The following is a 5,941-nucleotide window of genomic DNA, read 5'->3' on the forward strand; positions in this document are numbered from 1 at the left end:
AGGTGATAGTGTTCACTGATCATGCAGCACTTCGCTATTTGTTTGGCAAGAAGGATGCTAAGCCTAGGCTAATTCGTTGGATCCTCCTTCTTCAAGAATTTGATTTGGAGATTCGAGACAAGAAGGGAAGTGAAAATTTAGTGGCTGACCATCTCTCTCGGTTAGAGCAAGAGGAAGAAAGACTAGATTCAGTGGTCCAAGAGGCATTCCCTGATGAGCAGTTGTTTGCATGTGAGATCAAGCTTCCGTGGTATGCTGATATTGTTAATTATCTGGCTTGTAAAGTTTTACCACCTGATCTTACTTACCATCAACGTAAGAAATTTTTGCATGATGTGAATCACTATCTTTGGGATGAGCCTTTGGTTGTTCAAAAGATGCCCTGATCAAATCATTAGAAGATGTGTGCCGGAAGAAGAGATGCAAGACATCCTCCATCATTGCCATTCCTCATCATATGAAGGACACTTTGGAGCCACCCGTACAGCAGCTAAGGTACTTCAAAGTGGGTTCTTTTGGCCTTCCATTTTTCGTGATAGTTACACTTTGGTGAAAACTTGTGACCGGTGCCAACGTATGGGAAATATTTCAAGGCGTCATGAGTTACCATTGAAAGGTATCTTAGAAGTTGAGTTGTTTGATGTTTGGGGAATAGATTTTATGGGGCCTTTTCCTCCTTCTTTTGGTTTTGCTTATATCTTGCTAGCAGTTGACTATGTGTCAAAATGGGTGGAAGCAATTGCTACAACAACAAATGATGCAAAGGTAGTGCTCAAATTTCTGCACAAGAACATATTCACAAGATTTGGCACTCCACGAGCTATTATTAGTGATGAAGGGACTCACTTTTGCAACAAGTTATTTGAGAATCTTCTTTCTAAATATGGTGTGAAGCACAAGATAGCACTTGCTTACCATCCTTAAACTAATGGTCAAGCTGAAATTTCAAATAGAGAGATCAAGAACATCCTTGAGAAGACGGTCAAAATCAATAGAAAGGATTGGGCGAAGAAGCTTGATGATGCTTTGTGGGCATACCGTACAGCCTTTAAAACACCTATCGGGATGTCTCCATACCGATTAGTGTTTGGAAAGGCATGTCATCTTCCTGTAGAGTTGGAGCATAGAGCTTATTGGCTGTGAAAAAGTTTAACTTTGATTTGAAGGCAGCAGGTGAAAAGCGACTTCTTCAATTGAATGAGATGGAAGAGTTCCGGAATGATGCATATGAAAATGCAAAGATCTATAAAGAAAGGACGAAGAAGTGGCATGACAAACAGATTCTTAGGCGAGAGTTTGCTCCAGGACAACAAGTTTTACGCTTCAATTCACGACTCAAACTCTTTCCGGGAAAGTTGAAATCAAGATGGACGGGTCCTTATACAATTCATGAAGTTTCCTCTTTTGGAGCAGTAGATTTGAAGGGACAAGACTGGGAATATTTTCAGAGTTAATGGTCAGAGATTGAAGCACTACTATGGAGAGCAAATGGAGAGGAACTATGCATTTATTCCTCTTGGAGATCCTAATTGATGATCATTGAAAAGTCTGGCTGTAGACTTTAAAACAAGCGCTTATGGGAGGCAAACCCATAGATCTATCTTTATTTATTTCATTTATTTATTATCTTTATTTATTTAAGTTTTAACAAATTGGTTTTTTATGCAGGTTTATTTAGCAAGAATAAAGAGCTGGAAAATTTTAAAACCTCGGAAGGTTCACCATGAAACCAGGGAAGTTCCTTTATTTCTTCAATCCTTTTTACTTTTGCATCACAATGAGGACATTGTTTAGTTTAAGTTTGGGGGTGTAAACTCCTATAATTATTTGATCCTCTTGTTTTCTAAGTCTTGGGTTGTTGATGGGTTGTTTGAGTCTCTTACCAAGCATGCATTGGAGTAAGATTGAATTCTCTATGACTCTGAAATTTGTGATTGAAGATGGTTTTGAGAAAAATTCTCAAAAATTTCTTTTATGTCAAGTGAAGTTTTGTGGGTACTTTGGTTTAAATCTTTGACCTTGAACACAATTGAGCACATAGTCGTTTTTCTCTTATTCCATTTTGCTTATGAAGAGAAGAAGTTGAATTAATTGAAAGAGGGAGGTTCGATTTGCTTTGCTCTAGAATCCGTTGATGGGTCCTTGAGGCGAAATCCTAGTTGAGACCAAATATTAGAGAAATGATCTAGGCATTTCTTTGGCATAACCAAAAAGCTTTCCCAGCCGTCCTAAATGTCATGCCATCATTATATGGTGTGTTTCCATAGTCAACCCCCTTGAGCCTTCATGAGCCTTTATTGATTCTTTAAACTACATAAACCATGCCCTATCTAAGCCTGAAAAACAATGAATCTACCGTTGAGAGTTTGAGAAAATACTTTGGTGGAGAGTTACATTTAAAAGAGAAAATTGGTTTCATGATGAAACGTATTATGTTTGCTCTATTTGATCAAAGAAAAAGAAGAAGAAGAAAGGAAGTGATTAAAAAAAGAAAAGAAAAGAAAAGAAAAAGAAGTCGCCAAGCGGAAAATGAATTACCTCAAATTTTTTTAAGGGAAGTGTTGGTATTACATCAGTGATTACAGCAATAATAATGCCACAAGTATGAGCATATTGCCAAGAAAGAGCTATGATTTGAATCATGTGAGTTTCTCTTTTAATGTTCTTTTCACTAAGTATTTTCCCAGTTTGATTTAATTTCCCATATCCAGTTCTTTCTTAACCCTCACCTTGTGGCCTATCATTACAACCTTAATAAAGACATTTTGATCTTTGATTTTGGTGTTGACTACATTAGTGGAGAGGATTTCTGAAAATTGGACTTATGGGGTTAAGTTTTAAGATAATTCTTCTGATTTTGGTTGTTCTACTTTTATCTGAGTTTGCAGGTGGTTTGAGGTTAAATTGACTATATCACACACACACTCAAGGTCTTAGCTTTAGGTTGAAGTAAACGCCTAACTCTTGTTTGACAAATTGCAAAATGTTTGATCGATTTTCTTGCTATCTTTGATGTTAAATGAGTAAGATACTAGAGATGAAATCTAAATTCATAAAAGCTTGGTGAGTGATGATACTTCTCTTTGGGGTCGAGTTGATATTGCCTAAACTATCATTTGTTTTTCTTTTTGTTTGAGGACAAACAAAGTTGTAAGTTTGGGGGTATTTGATGACTTGCAAAATTTCATATTGCAGATTTTACAAGTTCGCTCGAGCGGAGGCTTTTGGCCGCTCGAGCTAATTCAGGCAGATTCAAACGCTCGACTGCCACTCGACAGGGAGCTCGAGCGGGTTGCTGAAAAACGAAGATCGCTCGAGCAGAGACATTGGCCGCTCGAGCGAAATCAGGCAGAGTCGAACGCTCGACGCGCGCTTGACACCCCGCTCGAGCGAACATCGTATTTTGACAGATTTTAGGTTTTCCGCCGTGGGACCATATAAAAGCCATTTTTCACTCTAGAGCCGCGGTTTTTGACTGGAGAACACTCTTTGGGAGAGAAAAACATAGCTAGAGGGATTCAAATCATTTGGTTTGGAGACGGAATTCCAATTTATTGCACGTACGTTGGATTTATACACGAGCACGAACGGGAGAAAAGCGTTGAATCGTTCCCTTGAGCTTTTGACGACGAGTTGAGGCTGCAAGGAGGATTTTTCAGTGTTTATTTTCTTCTTCCCATCTTCTCAGAACAATTATGGTGAATTCGTTTATGTTGAATTCCATTTCTAGCATGAGCTAAATTTTCTTTATTCTAGGAAAACGATGTAACCTATTTCCGAACTATGCTTGTTTGTCCATGCTAATTTAATGCAATTCTCTCTTTGTTTATCTGATTTATTCTGAGTTTAATGCTTCTAATTAACTGGCCATTGATTAGATGATTATTAATCTTGTGATTTGCTATCGAAAGAGGGAATCATATGGTAGATCTTGGATATTTCAGCATAGGTAAGTATAGAGATCGAAAGACTTGTATGAACCTGTGTAGTAATTAAATCATTGGTCTTATTGCGTTCTTGATTATTTAATTTGCATACTCTTGTGTGAATTGATAAACTAGAATCACTTCCAATTGACTATCGAAAGAGGCTTTTGGATGAATTAGAGATTTGCTAATAGACAAAAGAGGTTTAAGTTAAATTAGCTGGATGAGAAAAGCATAGTGAAGAATTATGGTGAAATCGATTTCCTAGAAGTTTTCTTCCCTATTGAATTTGATCTTTGAAAGTCAGTTTTATTTTCTTTGCTTATTTCTCTTTGAGTTGATCTAGTTTTATTTGCAACTACAAAAACCTTAGCGATTCCTCTAGATAAAATTGAGATTAGTATAATTTTGGTATTTGGCAAGAGTAAGGTACCAATCCCTGAGGACAATACTCTTCTTACCACTTTATTATAAAACTACGATACTGTGCACTTGCAGTTTTGCACCGGTCAGTATGCCAGTCAACAGAAACATGACCAAATAGCCGAGGCCTAATAATCCTGATGCCCATTAACAAAGGTCACAAATAAATAAAACTAGCACAAAGCCTAAACCAGACCATAAATTAAGATGTTCAAACAGGCGGGAATTTAACCTCCAAAAAAAAAAAAAAACCAAACACCGCGCCACACTTTTTGGCTGAAGTGACAGCAAGGTTACATCTCGTGGGCACCAGAGGGTTGTCAAATTAAAACATTTTGGCTTACCAAGTATTGGCGGAAGAAGGAAGCACCGAGGAAGAGGGCAGTGTCTGAAGATTATGGAGAAGAGGTTAGTGTCTGAAAGTAAAAATCCAAACCTGAGTTTAGGCTCGACTTGGGATTCAGTGTGACAAGAGGAATAGCAGGAGATTCAAAGAACAAGTACATAGTTACACTCAGCCCCTCTTCTATTTTGTTTGGATGAGGACTCATTTTCCATTGTTTAGCAAGGTAAGTTAACCAGATAAAAGAAGGGATTTTTCTAAACATAGATCTGTTTGGATATGCTGAATGTTGCCCTATTTAAAGAGCTTTTCTCTAGTATGGTTTGAAGTTTAACACAATAGTATTTTCAACTATTCTGCTGGGGTTTCCATTTTATAACAATGAACTTGGAAGAAACAGTAGCTTGATGGAAATGGGCTGTAAAAATGTTGTTGATAAAAGGATCCATATGTGGGCTGTTTTTATGAGTACCATAAAAAGGCATTTCCCTTCCAATCTATCCCTTAACTTAGAAATGATAGATCTACAAACCCAAAAGGTTAGGACATGCCTTTTCAATATTGTAAGCATTCTGATACAGATTAAGAAGATTACAATAGAATTAGTAGGAGCTGTTGAAACAGATGATACATTGGTGTTTATGAAGGGGAACCCGAAGGACACATCAAACAGAATGATGGGATTTAACCAATCACACCTACCCCGAAATAAACTTGTTTCACAAAATAATCCCAACAAGCTTTTAACAAGCTTTTCACTTTGGTTGTGATGTTATATGTAACTAATAAATTATGAGTTATTGGAAGCATGATGTCTGAATCATTTAACAAAAAAACAAAAAATAGTTAGCCAATAAATCTATTTGGTGAACCATTAAAGGTGAACTATATGTTGTTGTTTTGGTGAAAAGGTGTCAATATGCTATGGTAAAAAGTTTCTGCATTGATATTTTGAAGTGCAATAATAACTCATTTATATTTTCTGGCACACTTTGCCCAGTCATGTTTATGTTAATGTAATTGTTGGTCTGAGCAAACATAAGTGTATAAATGCCAGAAAAAAGTAACGCATAATAAGTTTGATAGTGGTGATAACTGTGGAGGTAAAGGGGTATCCATCACAGCTTGCATTGATGAAATGATAACATCATTACAGGAAATTAACCTAATGGTTTGGATTGTAAAAAATGCACGTCGGGGACGAATACCCCGAGGGCCACCTCGGATAGCATCAAGCCCAACCGATGAA

Source organism: Carya illinoinensis, chromosome 9 (genome assembly GCF_018687715.1).
Source record: "Carya illinoinensis cultivar Pawnee chromosome 9, C.illinoinensisPawnee_v1, whole genome shotgun sequence".
Lineage (NCBI taxonomy): Eukaryota > Viridiplantae > Streptophyta > Magnoliopsida > Fagales > Juglandaceae > Carya > Carya illinoinensis.